Source organism: Euprymna scolopes, chromosome 45 (genome assembly GCF_053919585.1).
Source record: "Euprymna scolopes isolate OS-2025 chromosome 45, ASM5391958v1, whole genome shotgun sequence".
Classification (NCBI taxonomy): Eukaryota; Metazoa; Mollusca; class Cephalopoda; order Sepiida; family Sepiolidae; genus Euprymna; species Euprymna scolopes.
In genome coordinates, this window is record NC_136526.1 from 6,747,436 (window position 1) to 6,769,230 (window position 21,795).

Sequence of the window (21,795 nt, forward strand, 5' to 3'; positions counted from 1 at the left end):
GATTCAGCTAGACGGGTGTTTTTCGTGAAAGATTGGCGAGGGGGGACCAGAGATTGGAGTTCAGGCGAGCATCTGCCATGGAAATAACGATAAAACAAGGACAGGCTGGCAACGTCTCTTCTGTGGGAGAGAGGTTGCAGGGTAGAGAAAAGGGCATCCCCACTAAGCCACGAAGTCTATTTTGTACTCTGTCAAGGCAGGATAGGCTGTTTTTAGCAGCTCCTGCCCAGATATGGCAACAGTATTCCATCCTTGGACGTACTTGGCTTTTATATAGATAGAGAATTGCATCAGTAGTGAGATATCTTCTGGAGCGGTAGAAGGATCCCACCATCTTTCCAGCGACCTTGGCAACAGACTTGATGTACGTGTTCCATTTCAGATCAGGAGTAAAGCTCAAACCCAGAAGCTTGTCAAAACACGGAGCCTCACCCAGACGAGAGCCATCCATCACAATTGATGCCAGTTAGGGATCAGAGCGTTGATGATGTAAGGATAGGAGTTTGGTTTTGGATGCATTAAAGGTAACCAGCCACATCTTCCCCCACTGAACCACGCGTTGTTTTTTTTATCTTTTTATTGGTTCACAACGTTTCGGCCAACTTCCTCTGGCCTTCGTCAGGTGGTACGGACCCGACTATGGAAGATCAGATAATAAATAAACGTGAATTTATAAGATCAAAGAATCCAACCTTGATCGCCCTTCAGGGCCCGTGGCGCAGTTGAATCTCTACGGTTCCAGATGAACATTGTCTGAAGATAGCGGTTTCAATCCCACCCAAAGCGTGCCAGAGGTTAATTGGTCAAAAATGTGGTGAGACGACAACAACTACGGATGGCAGTGATGGCTGAGAATGCAGTTAGGAGATTCAAAGTTCCTATCCGTCGCGGTTACCACCTGACGAAGGCCAGAGGAAGTTGGCCGAAACGTTGTGAACCAATAAAAAGATCAAAAAACAACAACTAATAAAGATGAGACTAATAATCCGAAATAAAAATAAAAATTAATATATAATGCTCATCTCAAAAAATGAATTCCAATTAAGGAATAATATATATATATATATATATATATATATATATATATATATATATATATTTCAGAGATATTTACAAAGATGTTTACACATGGCAAGAAAGAAGAAAAGGGAAAAAATGGAGTATACCTCTGAAATATATTTGTTATAAATTTCAAACAAGTAAAATATTTGTTTATTTCCTTAATATTACGCTATGATTTGGCTTTCAAGCGCACTATTATTTAGAAAGCTACCCTTAACATGAAGAGGACGGCTGTACTTTCACCTAACAATTTTATAAATAAATATAGATGGCAAATTGAAACTCTCGCCGAAAATTATATGACTGGTCGAAGTTTAATATCAGGAAAAGGATCTGACCAAACACCGTTTGCTGCTAACTTTCAATGTTCTGGTTTGCCGATATTTATGAAATTATCATCGGTTTTGTTTTGTTTTTGTTAGTTTATGTCCCCTTCCACCACCACAATTCGCAATTATAAGTTTTTTTTGCTGTGAAAGAAAATTAGCTTTTACTAGCAGAGAGACCCAACGTTGCCCGGGATTTCATTCATTTATTTATTGCAGACTATCATCCTCATCTTTATTAGTTGTTGTTTCACGACGTTTCGACCAACTATTCCTCTGGCCTTCGTCGGGTGGTAACCGTGATTGGATAGGAACTCCGAATCTCCTAACTGCTTTCTCAGCAATTACTGCCTTCCATAGTTGTTGTCGTCTTTCATGTTTTTGAGCCCATGGCGCAGTGGCTACCCTATGCAATCAGGGCCATCAACCCCCTGTATTTTCTCCTGTATCAGAAAACACGCTATGCAACATACAAATATATGTGCATGATGTTGCCAAGCTAAAAAAAAAAAACTCGATTCTAAAAAAACAACTGATCCTGGCAGTATTCCAATTATAGTACACAACTTCAACCACAACTAGCTCCTATACTTATGAAGCTATTTAAGCATTGTCTCAAGGAGAAATGCTTCCCAACACCCTGGAAAACATCAGTATGGCCCGTATTTAAAAGTTCAGATGATCACTCATCTCTCTCTCTCAATACAGATGAATCAGTCTCCTGTGTGTCATGAGTAAGTTGCTGGAATCTGTGTTAAATAGAAAAGTAGTCAACCACCTCAGCAAAAATGACTTCCTCAGTGGCATGCAATATGGCTTCCATTCTGCTAAATCTACAGCAGATGTGTTAACAATTATATCTCACAGGATTAGTGAATCTCTCTCAACAGAGGCTACCTTTCTAGAGCAATTGCTCCTGACATATCAAAGGCCTTTGATAGGGTATGGTATAAAGGTCTACTTCACCAGATCTCCAGCTGTGGTATAGCTGGAAATGTCTTCTCAGTTATTAAATCATTTCTCTCTGATAGGTTCATAAGAGTAGTGATTGATGGGCAGAAATCAGAAGCTCATAGTATTAATGCTGGAGTGCCTCAGGGGTTCATCCTGGGCCCAACTTTAGATAATTTGTAGACATTTATACTAATGACACTACCATCTATGGCAACACTTCAAAGGCCATAAACGATAAAGTTCTCTTTGATTCTTTCTCCTCTGATCTTGAGCACGTGGTACAATGGGGAAAGAAGTGGCTGGTTACTTCTAATGCATCTAAAACCAAGGTTTTATCTTTATATCATCAACGTTCTGATCCCCATCGGGTATCAATTGAAATGAATGGCTCTCGTCTTGGCGAAGCTTCATGTTTTGACAAGCTTCTGGGCTTGACCATTACTCCTGATTTAAAATGGAATACGTACATTAAATCCGTTGCCAAGGTTGCTGGAAAAATGATGGGATCCTTCTATCGATCCGATAGATGTCTACCTGTTGGTACAATTGTCTTCCTATATAAGAGCCACGTACGTCCAAAGATGGAGTATTGCTGCCACATCTGGACAGGACTTGCTAAGAAGGATTTATCCTGCTTTGGCAGAATTCAGAATAGACTTCGTAGCCTAGTAGGGGGTGCTCTTTTTCTTCCTTCTTTCTTACAGAAGAGACTATCTCTGTTTTATCATTACTTCCATGGCAAGTGCTCATCTGAGCTCCAATCTATGGTCCCCCCTCGCCAAACATTCACATGAAACACTCGTTTGGCTGAAAGCATTATCATTAATGTCTTCTACTCTTTATATGTGTCTAAACCTAAACGTAGATTCTATGAACAAAGCAGAGTAGAGTATGGTAAAAGGCTCTACTCCACAAAATCCCCAGTTACCGTATAGCCACTGCACCATGGCCCTGAATCTCTGCAGTTCCAGGTGAGCAATGTCTGAAGATAGCGGTTTCAATCCTACCCAAAGCCGGCCAGAGGTTTAGTTGGTCAAAATTTGGTGCAACCAAAAACAACAATTAATTCAGTACGGACCCAACAATGCAAGATCAGATAATAAATAAACGTGGATTCATAAGACCAAAAAATTACAATCTTGATTTGCCTTCGGTTCCAGGTGAGAATTGTCTGAAGATGGCAGTTTCAATCCTACCCAAATAGTCGGCCAGAGGGTTACTTGGCCAAAACATGATGAGACAACAACTATGGATGGCAGTAATTGCTGAGTAAGGAGATTCGGAGTTCCTATCTCGTCGCGGTTAACCACCTGACGAAGGCCAACAACTAAAAAAACTGCAATAAACAAATAAATAAACAAATAAATAAACAAAAAAATAAACAAATACATAAACAAATAAATAAATAAACAAAAAATAAATAAATAAATAAAACAATAAACAAATAAATAAATAAACAAATAAATAAACAAACAAAGCAATAAACAAATAAACAAATAAAAAAATAAGTAGATAAATAAATAAATAAATAAAATAAATAAACAAACAAATAAGTAGATAAATAAATAAATAAAAAAAATAAATAAACAAACACATAAACAAACAAATAAATGAATAAATAAATAAATAAACAAACAAATAAATAAATAAACAAACAAATAAATAAACTAACAAACATATCAACAAACAAATAAATAAATAAATAAACAAACAAACAAACAAATAAACAAACAAACATATAAACAAACAAATAAATAAATAAACAAACAAATAAATAAATAAACAAACAAACATATCAACAAACAAATAAATAAATAAACAAACAAACAAATAAACAAACAAACATATAAACAAACAAATAAATAAATAAACAAACAAATAAAGAAATAAACAAATAAATAAATAAATAAACAAATAAATAAACAAACAGACAAATAAATAAACAAACAAAGAAATAAATAAACAAAAAAAAACAAATAAATAAATAATCAAACAAACAAACAAATAAATAAACAAACAAACAAATAAACATACAAAAAAACAAACAAAATAAATAAACAAAGAAACAAATAAATAAACAAACAAACAAATAAATAAATAAATAAACAAACAAACAAATAAACAAACAAATAAATAAATAAACAAACAAACAAACAAATAAATAAATAAACAAACAAACAAACAAATAAATAAACAAACAAACAAATAAACAAACAAACAAACAAAAAGCAAACAAATGAACAAACAAACAAATAAACATACAAAAAAACAAACAAACAAATAAATAAACAAATAAATAAACAAACAAATAAACATACAAAAAAACAAACAAAATAAATAAACAAATAAATAAATAAATAAACAAACAAACAAATAAATAAATAAATAAATAAATAAGCAAACAAACAAATAAATAAATAAATAAATAAATAAACAAACAAACAAATAAATAAATAAATAAATAAACAAACAAACAAATAAACAAAGAAACAAATAAATAAACAAACAAACAAATAAATAAATAAATAAATAAACAAACAAACAAATAAATAAATAAAACTCATCTAAAAAAAAAATTCCAAATCTTTTACACTCCCATAGTTTCATTGTCATCGAAATTGAAGAATTTCAAACGAAAAAAAAAAAACTAATACATATGTCGTATGCATAGAAAATAACTTTAGGGTACATTAATACATTAATACATTAATACATAAATTGGTAACCGTACTATGTGCTGTTGCTATCCTCTATTTACATTTTGTTGGTCCCCCCCCCCGACAAAGGAAGGGTGGGCCTGTAAATTCACCCTTGTCCGTTCTTCCGTTCGTCTGTCTGTACTTTTCTGAATAACTTATAATTTTTGAAATTTTGCACAAACATTAAACATGATATGAGTAAAAAAGTAACGGAACAGATTTTGTGGGAAAACTCTAATTGCCCCAGGGGTGCCTTTCGTGTTAAATGGGCTAAAATCGATACTTTTCTGCTTATTTAAAACAAATTGATGCCTTGGATTTTTATAAAATTTCTGGAAAGTTATAACTAACTGATTTCTATATAATTTTGTTTGTCTATACTTCGCGATAACTCTTGGGTGTGCCCCAGGGACTCTTTTAGGGCTAATAAAAACACTCCACTTTTGGGACTATTTTTAACCATTTTTGTCCAAAATTTTCTGTGTATGTTTATTTAGCAGTTTTGCATGGTGCTGAACTCAAATTTAAATATGTTAAGGCCTTGGGGACTTTTGGGGGCTAAATGGGGAGGAATTTGGGGGCTAAAGGGGGGAGGCGGAAGAGTCATTTCTTTCGCATGGTGCAGGACTGTAATTGACATATGTTAAGGTCTAAAACTGCACTCTTTGTTCATTTTCACCAGGATTTGACGTCCCCTGGGGAATTTTGGGGCTAAATTGGGTCGGGTGGGGGACAACTGCTGAACATTTTTTTTATGCCTCGTTTACTGTGCACTCATGGGGGACCACGCATACTTCACTTGTTTTTTATATAAAATATTGTTGCAGTACAAAATTAAAACATATTTACATTAGCATTATTACGTTAATAAAACACATACAAGATTATTACGTTAATAAAACACATACAAGATGCGTTCAATAAGTCTCCAGACTTTTTTGTACAGACATTTTAAATTGTCGTAGACACTTGAAACTCGAATAACAGTATGTTATTGCTATACATCTTATGAGATGACTGACCAATTTTTATGATTTCAGGTTCAAATGAAGAGCTACAGCAGGAATTGGAATACACCCTACTAAAGCCTGATTGTAAAAGCTGGTTAATTTCAAAAATACAAACTGGATGTGAGGACACTTTAGAATAACGATATGGAATAAAATTCTGTTTTAAACTTGGGGAAAAAATTGCCACAAAAACGTATAGAATTCTTCAAACTGCTTTTGGACGATCTTGCATGAATGGTACATCAGTTTTTGAGTGGCATAAGAGATTCAAGAAAGGCAGGAAGTCTGTGAGATATGATGAGAGGTGTGGGAGGAGTAAGGAAGTCAGAACATCAGATTTGATTGGCCAAATAAAGAATTTCATGCAATAAGAACTGTGTCTATAGAGATAATAAGTGCACAGTTTGACGTCAGTGTGGGAATTGTACGCACGATTATTTTTGAGGAACTGAAAATACAGAGGATTTGCCTCCAATAAGTTTTCACACATTTTTGTACAGGCATTTAAAATTGTCGTAGAATCTTGAAAATTTAGTATGTCATTGCTATACGTCTTATGAGATAACTGACCAATTTTTATGATTTTAAGTTAAAATGAACAGCTACAGGAGGAATTGGAATACAGCCTACTAAAGTCTAATTGTCACAATTGTAACATGCAATTTCGACGTCAGGCAACTTTAGAAGAACGATATGCAATAAATTCTGTATTCAACTTAGAAATATTCCACAGAATGTATGGAACGTTTCAGACTGTTTTTAGGCCATCTTGCATGACTCGATCGTCCGTTTTAGAGTACCATAAGAGATTTAAGGAAGGCATAGAGTCTCTAAGCGATTGTTGGAGATGCGGGAGTAGTCAGGAAGTCAGGATACCAGAGTTGATTGGCCAAATAAAGAATTTCATGGATAGGGACCGTACTGTGTCTATAGAGATAATAAGTACACAGTTTGATGTCAGTGTGGGAACTGTACACACAATTATTTTTGAGGAACTGAAGATGTGGAAGATTTGCGCAAATTTTGTCCCAACGGTGCTCAAAGACAGAAAGATGTTGTCATGACAACAGGGAGATGGTCCATCTGATCAATTCAGCTCCCGCAGCTCTTGATTCTCCGGTGATATGTGATGAAAGATGGATCTACTGCTATGACCCAGAAAGGCCGTCGTTATGAGAAAATTGAGGAGATGAAAGAGGCTGTGACGAGGGTCAGTGACACGCTCACACACGCGGACTTCCATGGGTCTTTCAGAAGTTGTTGGAATAGTACGACAAGTGCATTGCAGCCGAGGGAGATTACTTCGAAGGGGACTAGGGTTTCATGCGTGTACTATCAATGAAAGTGCCCATACGAAAAAAGTCTGGAAACTTTTTTTTTTCTTTTTTACATAGGCATAACTACTTATCAAGGCCCAGAGACCACTCGAGGATAAGGGTTGAAGAGTGTACAGTAGTCAATTGGACAATATAGTAATTGTTAGTAATGGAAATTTGGTAAATTTGTTAACTTAAGTGGAACGGCTCATCAAGAACTTGTTTATGTTGGACTTGAAGACAACCATATTATAGTCAGTTGGAAAGCAGGAAAACGGAAGACAGTTCCATAGGCGTGCAGTTGTAGGTGTATCAGAAATTTCGTGAAAATAGTGAATAATTCCACCCCATCTTTCCAAGCTTATAACTCCTCGAAAAATGTAATTCAAGCCCTAATTTTTTTTCAATTAAAAGAGCAAGGACCAAGGTTTCATTAAAAAAAAAAAAAAAAATAAGCAATGTGTTTCTTTTTTTAAAAAAAGGTTTTAAACTTCAGACTTTACATGTAAATTTCTAAAAAACGGCTTTTTTGTTTGTTTTAAATTTGAATATATTATTTATTGACCTTTTCTCTTCAATTTGTGATATATAAAACTATTAAACATGAATTAATTATTTACTTTTTAATAGACATTACAAAATGAGAGGCGTGAATTATTCGACCCCCTGTCTTTCCAAGCTTATAACTCCTCGAAAAATGTAATTCAAGCCCTAATTTTTTTTCAATTAAAGTAGCAAGGACCAAGGTTTCATTAAAAAAAAAAAAAAAAAATAAGCAATGTGTTTCTTTTTTTAAAAAAAGGTTTTAAACTTCGGACTTTACAGGTAAATTTCTAAAAAACGGCTTTTTTGTTTGTTTTAAATTTGAATATATTATTTATTGACCTTTTCTCTTCAATTTGTGATATATAAAACTATTAAACATGAATTAATTATTTACTTTTTAATAGACATTACAAAATGAGAGGCGTGAATTATTCGACCCCCTGTCTTTCCAAGCTTATAACTCCTCGAAAAATGTAATTCAAGCCCTAATTTTTTTTCAATTAAAGGAGCAAGGACCAAGGTTTCATTAAAAAAAAAAAAAAAAAATAAGCAATGTGTTTCTTTTTTTAAAAAAAGGTTTTAAACTTCGGACTTTACAGGTAAATTTCTAAAAAACGGCTTTTTTTTGTTTTAAATTTGAATATATTATTTATTGACCTTTTCTCTTCAATTTGTGATATATAAAACTATTAAACATGAATTAATTATTTACTTTTTAATAGACATTTCAAAATGAGAGGCGTGAATTATTCGACCCCCTGTCTTTCCAAGCTTATAACTCCTCGAAAAATGTAATTCAAGCCCTAATTTTTTTTCAATTAAAGGAGCAAGGACCAAGGTTTCATTAAAAAAAAAAAAAAAAAAAAAAAACAATGTGTTTTTTTTAAAAAAAGGTTTTAAACTTCGGACTTTACAGGTAAATTTCTTAAAAAACGGGTTTTTTTTGTTTGTTTTAAATTTGAATATATTATTTATTGACCTTTTCTCTTCAATTTGTGATATATAAAACTATTAAACATAAATTAATTATTTACTTTTTAATAGAAACTTGAAAATGGGGGGGCGTGAATTTAAAAAAAACAACGTTTGTCTAAAATATTATATTCGGTTTATTGGAAAGAACATAAAATTTCACATTGACCCTGAAAATATCGTAAAAATAGAATCAATAGAAAAATTTTGATAGATTTTTAAAGTTTAAAAATTAAAAAATATTGAGTTCGGAAAATTCATTACTGTTTTTAAAAAAAAAAAATATTTCTATTACTTTTAAAACAACTTTAATAGTTTATTTTGGAAGTATAATCCATAAAGAAAATAAATAACCCACTTTTAAAAGAGAAATTACGAGATTTTTATATTTTATTCGCAGTTTCGTGTTAGGGGTGTCAAAAATTCCTACAAAAATTCTGATACACCTAAGAAAGAAACTTTGTTCATGGAATCTACGTTTAGGTTTAGGCACAGATAAAGAGTGGGGGGAATTATTGATAGTGTTTTTAGCTAGACAAGTGAAAGCGCCTTGTAATTGCATGCAATATTACTGTATTAATAAATAAGAGTGTCTTTCGAAGAGGTTTTAAAAGAATTTAGTATGATATACAATCTCATCCATAGACGTTTGGTAACTACATCCAATATTCGCGGTTTATCGCCATTCGTGGGAAGCCGGGGGATAAAAAAAAACGCAACCTCCACAAATAGCGAGGGAATACTGAACAAAAAAAAAAAAATGATTATAAGAATTTAACTTCTGAAATCTAATTACTTTACACCCGTTCCAATGCGACCTCCTGTTGGTACCCGGGTTTAATTTCAGTAAGATAGTAGAGGAATGAGGGCCAAACCTTTTTTTTTTTCCCCCTGTAAACAGTGCGTTAGAAATTACTTGAGCCGTTTCTAGTATGCATCAAATAAACGGTCCAAGGGAAATAACTCGTTTTATAACTAAAATCGTTTTATAACTCGCTTATAATTCGTTTTATAATTAAACTCGTTTATAACTTAACTTGTTTATAATTCGTTTTATAATTAAACTTGTTGGTGATCGTGAAGAAAGAGTGAGCCTGTTTCCTCCGTTTGACTATAGGTGGCGTTACTGTCTGTCCACCCAGTTACGGCAGTACAAAATGTATATAATGGCATCCTTGAAATAAAAATAAATGTTTTCGTTATATTTTAATTTTAAACATGTTTTTTGTTGTTGTTTCTTTGCGAACATATTTAAGTTTTTTGGGGTTTTTTTGCAAAGATATTTAAGTTTTTTTGTTTTTTTTTTCAAACATATTTAAGTTTTATTTTATTTTTTTTTTCAAACATATTTAAGTTTTATTTTTCCAAACATTTACGTTTTTTTCCCCCGTTTTTTTTTTTTTTTTGTTTTTTGTTTTTTGCAAGCATAAACTAAATGTTTTTTCTTTTAAACATATTTATGGGTACAACCGTTTTTCCGCGAGTATTTTTTACGCGCTTATAATTAAAAAAATCAACGTTTTTTTCTAAGAAAAAGGGGGGGGCATAAAAAAAGATAAAAGAAAAAACATTGATTTTTTTTATTATTATTATAAGAGCGTAAAACATACTCGCGGAAAAACGGTTGTATCCATAAATATTTTTTAAGAAAAAACATTTAGTTTATGCTTGCAAAAAAAAAACGTAAAAAAAAAACCGTAAATGTTTGGAAATTAGCAAGCAACAAAACGTAAATGTTTGGAAAAATAAAACTTAAATATGTTTGCAAAAACAAAAAAAAAACTAAATATGTTTGAAAAAAAAAAACAAACTTAAATATGTTTGCAAAAACAAAAAAAAAACTAAATATGTTTGAAAAAAAAAAAAAAACTTAAATATGTTTGCAAAAACAAAAAAAAAACGTAAATATGTTTGAAAAAAAAAATAAAACTTAAATATGTTTGCAAAAATAAAAAAAAAACTTAAATATGTTTGAAAAAAAAAATAAAACTTAAATATGTTTGCAAAAACAAATAAAAAACGTAAATATGTTTGAAAAAAAAAACTTAAATATGTTTGCAAAAATAAAAAAAAAACGTAAATATGTTTGAAAAAAAAAAAACTTAAATATGTTTGCAAAAACAAAAAAAACTAAATATGTTTGAAAAAAAAAAAACTTAAATATGTTTGCAAAAATAAAAAAAAAAGCGTAAATATGTTTGAAAAATAAAACTTAAATATGTTTGCAAAAATAAAAAAAAAACGTAAATATGTTTGAAAAAAAAAAAACTTAAATATGTTTGCAAAAATAAAAAAAAAGCGTAAATATGTTTGAAAAATAAAACTTAAATATGTTTGCAAAAACAAATAAAAAACGTAAATATGTTTGAAAAAAAAAACTTAAATATGTTTGCAAAAACAAAAAAAAAACGTAAATATGTTTGAAAAAAAAAAAACTTAAATATGTTTGCAAAAATAAAAAAAAAACGTAAATATGTTTGAAAAATAAAACTTAAATATGTTTGCAAAAACAAATAAAAAACGTAAATATGTTTGAAAAAAAAAACTTAAATATGTTTGCAAAAACAAATAAAAAACGTAAATATGTTTGAAAAAAAAAAAACTTAAATATGTTTGCAAAAATAAAAAAAAAACTTAAATATGTTTGCAAAAACAAAAAAAACTAAATATGTTTGAAAAAAAAAAACTTAAATATGTTTGCAAAAATAAAAAAAAGCGTAAATATGTTTGAAAAATAAAACTTAAATATGTTTGCAAAAACAAATAAAAAACGTAAATATGTTTGAAAAAAAAAAAACTTAAATATGTTTGCAAAAATAAAAAAAAACGTAAATATGTTTGAAAAAAAAAATAAAACTTAAATATGTTTGCAAAAACAAAAAAAAAACGTAAATATGTTTGAAAAAAAAAATAAAACTTAAATATGTTTGCAAAAATAAAAAAAAAACTTAAATATGTTTGAAAAAAAAAATAAAACTTAAATATGTTTGCAAAAACAAATAAAAAACGTAAATATGTTTGAAAAAAAAAACTTAAATATGTTTGCAAAAACAAAAAAAACTAAATATGTTTGAAAAAAAAAAAACTTAAATATGTTTGCAAAAATAAAAAAAAAAGCGTAAATATGTTTGAAAAATAAAACTTAAATATGTTTGCAAAAATAAAAAAAAAACGTAAATATGTTTGAAAAAAAAAAAACTTAAATATGTTTGCAAAAATAAAAAAAAAACGTAAATATGTTTGAAAAAAAAAAACTTAAATATGTTTGCAAAAACAAAAAAAACTAAATATGTTTGAAAAAAAAAAAACTTAAATATGTTTGCAAAAATAAAAAAAAAACTAAATATGTTTGAAAAAAAAAATAAAACTTAAATATGTTTGCAAAAATAAAAAAAACGTAAATATGTTTGAAAAAAAAAATAAAACTTAAATATGTTTGCAAAAACAAATAAAAAACGTAAATATGTTTGAAAAAAAAAAAACTTAAATATGTTTGCAAAAATAAAAAAAACGTAAATATGTTTGAAAAAAAAAATAAAACTTAAATATGTTTGCAAAAATAAAAAAAAAACGTAAATATGTTTGAAAAAAAAAAAACTTAAATATGTTTGCAAAAATAAAAAAAACGTAAATATGTTTGAAAAAAAAAATAAAACTTAAATATGTTTGCAAAAATAAAAAAAAAACGTAAATATGTTTGAAAAAAAAAAAACTTAAATATGTTTGCAAAAACAAAAAACATAAATATGTTTGAAAAAAAAAATAAAACTTAAATATGTTTGCAAAAACAAATAAAAAACGTAAATATGTTTGAAAAAAAAAAAACTTAAATATGTTTGCAAAAATAAAAAAAAACGTAAATATGTTTGAAAAAAAAAATAAAACTTAAATATGTTTGCAAAAACAAATAAAAAACGTAAATATGTTTGAAAAAAAAAAAACTTAAATATGTTTGCAAAAATAAAAAAAAACGTAAATATGTTTGAAAAAAAAAATAAAACTTAAATATGTTTGCAAAAACAAAAAAAAAACGTAAATATGTTTGAAAAAAAAAATAAAACTTAAATATGTTTGCAAAAATAAAAAAAAAACTTAAATATGTTTGAAAAAAAAAATAAAACTTAAATATGTTTGCAAAAACAAATAAAAAACGTAAATATGTTTGAAAAAAAAAACTTAAATATGTTTGCAAAAACAAAAAAAACTAAATATGTTTGAAAAAAAAAAAACTTAAATATGTTTGCAAAAATAAAAAAAAAAGCGTAAATATGTTTGAAAAATAAAACTTAAATATGTTTGCAAAAATAAAAAAAAACGTAAATATGTTTGAAAAAAAAAAAACTTAAATATGTTTGCAAAAATAAAAAAAAAAGCGTAAATATGTTTGAAAAAAAAAAAACTTAAATATGTTTGCAAAAACAAAAAAAACTAAATATGTTTGAAAAAAAAAAAACTTAAATATGTTTGCAAAAATAAAAAAAAAACTAAATATGTTTGAAAAAAAAAATAAAACTTAAATATGTTTGCAAAAATAAAAAAAACGTAAATATGTTTGAAAAAAAAAATAAAACTTAAATATGTTTGCAAAAACAAATAAAAAACGTAAATATGTTTGAAAAAAAAAAAACTTAAATATGTTTGCAAAAATAAAAAAAACGTAAATATGTTTGAAAAAAAAAATAAAACTTAAATATGTTTGCAAAAATAAAAAAAAAACGTAAATATGTTTGAAAAAAAAAAAACTTAAATATGTTTGCAAAAATAAAAAAAACGTAAATATGTTTGAAAAAAAAAATAAAACTTAAATATGTTTGCAAAAATAAAAAAAAAACGTAAATATGTTTGAAAAAAAAAAAACTTAAATATGTTTGCAAAAACAAAAAACATAAATATGTTTGAAAAAAAAAATAAAACTTAAATATGTTTGCAAAAACAAATAAAAAACGTAAATATGTTTGAAAAAAAAAAAACTTAAATATGTTTGCAAAAATAAAAAAAAACGTAAATATGTTTGAAAAAAAAAATAAAACTTAAATATGTTTGCAAAAACAAATAAAAAACGTAAATATGTTTGAAAAAAAAAAAACTTAAATATGTTTGCAAAAATAAAAAAAAACGTAAATATGTTTGAAAAAAAAAATAAAACTTAAATATGTTTGCAAAAACAAATAAAAAACGTAAATATGTTTGAAAAAAAAAATAAAACTTAAATATGTTTGCAAAAATAAAAAAAAACGTAAATATGTTTGAAAAAAAAAATAAAACTTAAATATGTTTGCAAAAACAAATAAAAAACGTAAATATGTTTGAAAAAAAAAATAAAACTTAAATATGTTTGCAAAAATAAAAAAAAACGTAAATATGTTTGAAAAAAAAAATAAAACTTAAATATGTTTGCAAAAACAAATAAAAAACGTAAATATGTTTGAAAAAAAAAATAAAACTTAAATATGTTTGCAAAAATAAAAAAAAACGTAAATATGTTTGAAAAAAAAAATAAAACTTAAATATGTTTGCAAAAATAAAAAAAAACGTAAATATGTTTGAAAAAAAAAATAAAACTTAAATATGTTTGCAAAAACAAATAAAAAACGTAAATATGTTTGAAAAAAAAAATAAAACTTAAATATGTTTGCAAAAATAAAAAAAACGTAAATATGTTTGAAAAAAAAAATAAAACTTAAATATGTTTGCAAAAACAAATAAAAAACGTAAATATGTTTGAAAAAAAATAAAACTTAAATATGTTTGCAAAAATAAAAAAAAACGTAAATATGTTTGAAAAAAATAAAACTTAAATATGTTTGCAAAAATAAAAAAAACTTAAATATGTTTGAAAAAAATAAAAAAAAACTTAAATATGTTTGCAAAAAAACAAAAAAAACATGTTTAAAATTAAAATATAACAAAAACATTTATTTTTATTTCAAGGGTGCCATTATATACATGTGTGCTTCCGTAACTGGGTGGACAGACAGTAACGCCACCTACAGTCAAACGGAGGAAACAGGCTCTCTCTTTCTTCACGATTAACTTGTTTATAATACGTTTGTTGCGGGGGCCGATCGTCCGGAGACAATCGACCCAACAACTAACAAAATAGACACAGGCAGAAGGTAAACAGCATTAAAGGCAAAGAAGAATGACAGACACAGGTTGTTTGGTTAAAGACGAGGGTTCGCCTTTTATTTGAATAGAAACAAAAATCGTTCAATCCGGGTGCTGGTCGCCTGGAAGGTCGCACGTCACTGGAGGCAAGGTCTGGAGGTCCGGACTGGTATTCTGGACGTAGTGTGGTTCAAAGGGTGCTCGCTGGGTATGGAATGGTCAGCTGGGCGTCAGGGCGATCCGGAACGCAGGGTGAACACTGAGAGCTCGGGGGTCAGTGTTGAGGAACAGACAACACCGAGAACGGAGGGATCAGTGTCCAGGAACGGACATTTAACCCATAGTTGGGACCCTAACAGGTACTACCACTCCGGGTCAGAGTGGACCTGGAAGCAATGGTAATTAAAGGGTGGCTCCACACTCCCCCAAAGCCCGCAAGCTGGGGCCTCACCACTGGATATAGTTTAAGGTCAGATCCAGGACCCAATAGTGTAGAAGCGCCAATAGTTTTAATAATGATCATAAGTAGCTTTAGTAGACCTTTTTTTTTCTTTTTTCTCCTTTTCTTTTTTCTTTTCTTTTTCTTTTTTTTTTCTTGTTTTTCTTTTCTTTTTTTCTTTTCTTTTTTTTCTTTTCTTTCTTTTCTTTTCTTTTTTTTCTTTTTTCTTTTTTTTTCTTTTCTTATTTTTCTTTCTTTTTTTTCTTTTTTTTTTCATGTGTTCGATTACTTTACGTCATATTATCATAATTTCTACTTAGTTATTAAGCATTCATTCTGGATTCAAATTACAATGTCCTTTTTTTTTTTCTTTTCTTCCTCAATGTCCATTTCCCTTGTTCTATGTATCTAAAACGTTTTAATAATTTTAATTTTCTATGTTTATGACTTTTAGCAAATAAGGTGCAAACCAATAAAAAATATTTGCTAATATTTTTCCTCTGAGGAGATGAATAAACATCGAAAACTCATAGGTTAAGGAAATATACTTATTAAAATGTATTCTTTGTTTGCACACAATTAAAAATTCTATATTTGAGGATTAAGCTTTTGAAATCATAAAATTTAAATAACATATATATATATATATATATATATATATATATATATATATATATATATATATATATATATATATCAGTGGTGAAAAGAGTGCTCAATGTGCAGCCAGAGCAGTACATAGGAAATTTATTACTGTGAGTAATTATTACTAGCGGAAACAATATGTAAATTCATTCTGGACTCGCAGTAATAAATTTCCTTTATATATATATATATATATATATATATATATATATATATATATATATATATATATATATATATATATATATATATATATATATAAAATTCAAAGAGGTGAAAATAAATTTCCTATATATATATATATAAAATTCAAAGAGGTGAAAAACTATAGCAAACATATATATGAGTATTTTAACCATAGTTCCTGATTTCAAAAGGCGAAAAATTAAAAGATACATCTGCCTTACTTTTAATGCTAGGTTTATTTATGGTGTCTTTTAAATTTAATAAAAACCCTTCAAAATTTGCTGACGAGGAGACCTTGTTTATTAAAAAATTATATGTAATAATTATTGTCCGTAACTTTATGTTTACCACAATAAAAAGCACTGTTTTCCGAAACGATCGTACAGATAATTGATTTTGTTGTTGTTCCTTCTTATGAAACGGATTTTTAATTTAATTATAATTTGATTTTTAAATTGTAAATTATCAATCACATTACTTAATATATATATATATATATATATATATATATATATATATATATATATATATATATATATATATATATATATATATAAAGCTGAACGTCTCTGTGTGGTTTGGTCACGAATAGGCTCATATATGGTTGACTATTATAGAAAACTGATCACATATAATGATAGAAGATTATCGAGACACATGAATGGGTATATTTGATCTGGCATAATGATGGTTCATTAAAATTGTGGGGTCTGTGTACGCGCCTGGTCCACAAAGTATGGAAATAAAAAATTTAAAAATTAAAAAAAAAAGTTTACAAGTGTTTTTGATATAGATGTACATAATAATACTTTGATAAGTATGTTTTAACTTAAATAGAGATGGTATAATAAAATTGTGGGGTCTGCGTTCGCGCCTGGCCTCCATAGAATGGAAATAGGCACAAACTTTAATAAAGACTTTTCATATCTATCTGTGTTATTATACTTTGAAAATTATGTTTAAGTTTGAAGAAATATGGTATAATAAAATTATGGAGTGTTCGTTCGCGCCTGATCTCCATAGAATGGAAATACGTCATAAAGTTTAACAAAGTTTTTTGATATAGATCCACAGAATATTGTGATAAGTGTTTCAGTGTGAACAGGTATGGTATAATAAATTTTGGGGTTTATCTATTTTATTTTTACTTTCATCATATTTTGCTTTGGTTTTGATGCCCCCAAATTCGAAGCTATATCCTTACAACCCTTCCTTTTCATAACCTATCATACTTTCATAAATCAGAGTCCATTTTCTGTACGCTGTTTTTGAACCCAGTCAACGACGGGTACTTTTGCTAATATATATATACATATATATATATATATATATATATATATATAAATTTAAAGGAGATTAGAATAATAGTCTAAAGAGCTAAGTGTATTTCAATGTAATAGTGAAATTACTAGTTTAATTAAAATACAGGAAATGCTCGTTGTAATTTAGATATATAATAAGCTCGATAGTTAAATGTCCTAGAGCTAATTCAATATTAAGTAATGTGATTTATAATTTAAAAGTTTTAAAAAATTTTAAATTTAAAAATCAAAATTTAATTAAATTAAAAATCAGTTTCATAAGAAGGAACAACAACAAAGTCAATTATCTGTACGATCGTTTCGGAAATCCGTGCTTTTTATTTGTGGTATACATGAAGTCACGTAGAATAATTATACATAGTTTTTTTGGTAAGCACGGTCTCCTCATCAGCAAATTTAGGAGGATTTCTATTGAATTGAAAAGACACCAAAAATAAACCTAGCATTAAAAGTAAGGCAGATGAATCTGAAAAATTGAAGTAAAAGGTTTGGATATAAAATTTATAAGAAAATTAATAAGGAAATTGGTATAGGTTAGAGATAGAAATGAGTAGAAAAAATATATATATTTTTGAATTTACATAATAAATTTGATTTAAAAATATATAGATATATAATTACCTTTTGGTTTTTCTTTTTTTGAAATCAGGAACTGTATTTAAAGTAGTCATTTAGATGTTTGCTATAGCTTTTTATTTCATTGAATGATGAATTTTAAAAGGGCGACGCTCGTGCAGTAAATTGTTTCCGTTAGCGTATTTTGATTTAGAGACGCTACAGTTAATATCTATAGAGAGAGAGTTTTTTTTTTTTTTTTTTTTTTTTTTTTTTGCAAGTTTTTAAGGGGAGATAATTGTCATGGTTTTATTTATTATTTGATTTACGAGTCTAAGGGCGGTAATTGGTTTAACTTAATTTATTAAAAAAAAAAAATCTATTTTTACTAATGAGTAATTTTTAATGATTTAAGGTGGTTTATATTTATTAAATTTAAACCAACGTTTATGATTACACGATAGAAGCTCGTGTCTTGAATTTACTAGTTTGGTTGTGCTTTTTATATCTTCATATTTTAAAATTTTTACGGTTTCTTTTGTACATAATGTACAAAATTTATCTCCTGGTTTATATGATTTGCAAGTCTCAATTATTTGCCATTTTAAGTTGAAAGAAATATTGCTATTTTTTAGTTGCCAAATATAGTTGGATAGAGTAGTTTGGTTTGATAGAGAGTTATTTTTAAAAGAATGTTTGTGCGTTGAAATTCTATGTTTTATTGGGCCAGATGTGGAACCAATATATATTACCTCTTGATTATTATGATTATTTTCCGTTAGGTCTATTGTTGGATTATAATGTGGTGGGTTGGTTAATAATTGATCGGTAGATTGATTTAAGTTGGTGTTATTATTTAATTCGGTAGTTGAGTTATGGCTGTTGATAGGTTCTTGTATATTTGGAGTTTTTGATACTGTGCAGCTATAGATAACATTTTTAATTTTACATGAGCCTTGTAGGGGACATTTATTTTTTCTTCTACAGTTACAGTCCGATGTATTTTGTATAGTTGCATTTTGTAGTTTATTAATTTTATTATTATTAGAGCTAATTATTTTCTGATGAAGGTTAGGCATAGTAGAGTAAGAGACTTTAATTGTGTTCTTATTGAAAATCTTATTATATCTATGGGGGGCTTTAAAGTTCTTATCTAATATTTTAAAAAATTCTCTAGCTATGTTTGTTTCTAGGTTTTTGGAATACGGGGGGTTGAACCATAGGATCTCCTTGTGTCTATTCTTACGTTTGCGGGTTTTAGTTTGTTGTTTATTTATATTATTATCTAATATTTGTAGTTTGGTTTTATCTTTTTTTGTCTCCTGGTTATTTTTCTTAACTCGTATAGATATAATTCACAAATTAAATTCATAAATGAAAATGATAGAAACATAAACTGCATTAAAAATAAACCTATTAAGAGCGTAATAACATATAATATGGCAATGTCTTCCCGTATACGAGTTAAGAAAAATAACCAGGAGACAAAAAAAGATAAAACCAAACTACAAATATTAGATAATAATATAAATAAACAACAAACTAAAACCCGCAAACGTAAGAATAGACACAAGGAGATCCTATGGTTCAACCCCCCGTATTCCAAAAACCTAGAAACAAACATAGCTAGAGAATTTTTTAAAATATTAGATAAGAACTTTAAAGCCCCCCATAGATATAATAAGATTTTCAATAAGAACACAATTAAAGTCTCTTACTCTACTATGCCTAACCTTCATCAGAAAATAATTAGCTCTAATAATAATAAAATTAATAAACTACAAAATGCAACTATACAAAATACATCGGACTGTAACTGTAGAAGAAAAAATAAATGTCCCCTACAAGGCTCATGTAAAATTAAAAATGTTATCTATAGCTGCACAGTATCAAAAACTCCAAATATACAAGAACCTATCAACAGCCATAACTCAACTACCGAATTAAATAATAACACCAACTTAAATCAATCTACCGATCAATTATTAACCAACCCACCACATTATAATCCAACAATAGACCTAACGGAAAATAATCATAATAATCAAGAGGTAATATATATTGGTTCCACATCTGGCCCAATAAAACATAGAATTTCAACGCACAAACATTCTTTTAAAAATAACTCTCTATCAAACCAAACTACTCTATCCAACTATATTTGGCAACTAAAAAATAGCAATATTTCTTTCAACTTAAAATGGCAAATAATTGAGACTTGCAAATCATATAAACCAGGAGATAAATTTTGTACATTATGTACAAAAGAAACCGTAAAAATTTTAAAATATGAAGATATAAAAAGCACAACCAAACTAGTAAATTCAAGACACGAGCTTCTATCGTGTAATCATAAACGTTGGTTTAAATTTAATAAATATAAACCACCTTAAATCATTAAAAATTACTCATTAGTAAAAATAGATTTTTTTTTTTTTTTTTTTTTTTTTTTTTTTTAATAATAAATTAAGTTAAACCAATTACCGCCCTTAGACTCGTAAATCAAATAATAAATAAAACCATGACAATTATCTCCCCTTAAAAACTTGCAAAAAAAAAAAAAAAAAAAAAAACTCTCTCTCTATAGATATTAACTGTAGCGTCTCTAAATCAAAATACGCTAACGGAAACAATTTACTGCACGAGCGTCGCCCTTTTAAAATTCATCATTCAATAAAATAAAAAGCTATAGCAAACATCTAAATGACTACTTTAAATACAGTTCCTGATTTCAAAAAAAGAAAAACCAAAAGGTAATTATATATCTATATATTTTTAAATCAAATTTATTATGTAAATTCAAAAATATATATTTTTTTTCTACTCATTTCTATCTCTAACCTATACCAATTTCCTTATTAATTTTCTTATAAATTTTATATCCAAACCTTTTACTTCAATTTTTCAGATTCATCTGCCTTACTTTTAATGCTAGGTTTATTTTTGGTGTCTTTTCAATTCAATAGAAATCCTCCTAAATTTGCTGATGAGGAGACCGTGCTTACCAAAAAAACTATGTATAATTATTCTACGTGACTTCATGTATACCACAAATAAAAAGCACGGATTTCCGAAACGATCGTACAGATAATTGACTTTGTTGTTGTTCCTTCTTATGAAACTGATTTTTAATTTAATTAAATTTTGATTTTTAAATTTAAAAAATTTTAAAACTTTTAAATTATAAATCACATTACTTAATATATATATATATATATATATATATATATATATATATATATATATATATATATATATATATATATATATATATATATAGTGGAGATGGTAATTAATAAAAACTGAAGAAAATGCTCAATACTGTTGTAGAGCAAATATGCGTTTTATTTTTTATTGCCGTATCTTTCTGTTAAGTTACATTATGTAACTTAACAGAAAGATACGGTTATAAAGGTATATCTCTCTCTCTCTCTCTCTCTATATATATATATATATATATATATATATATATATATATATATATATATATCCTTACATTTCCCTGAAGTTGCATTTTATTAATAAAAAAAAAGTAGTCGAAAAAACAGTTATCGAAAATAAAAATTAAAATTCCTCTGCAATTAGGGTTACTTTTTAATTTTTTATTATTATTTTTATTTTATTTATTTTGTTTTATTTTATTTATTTATTTATA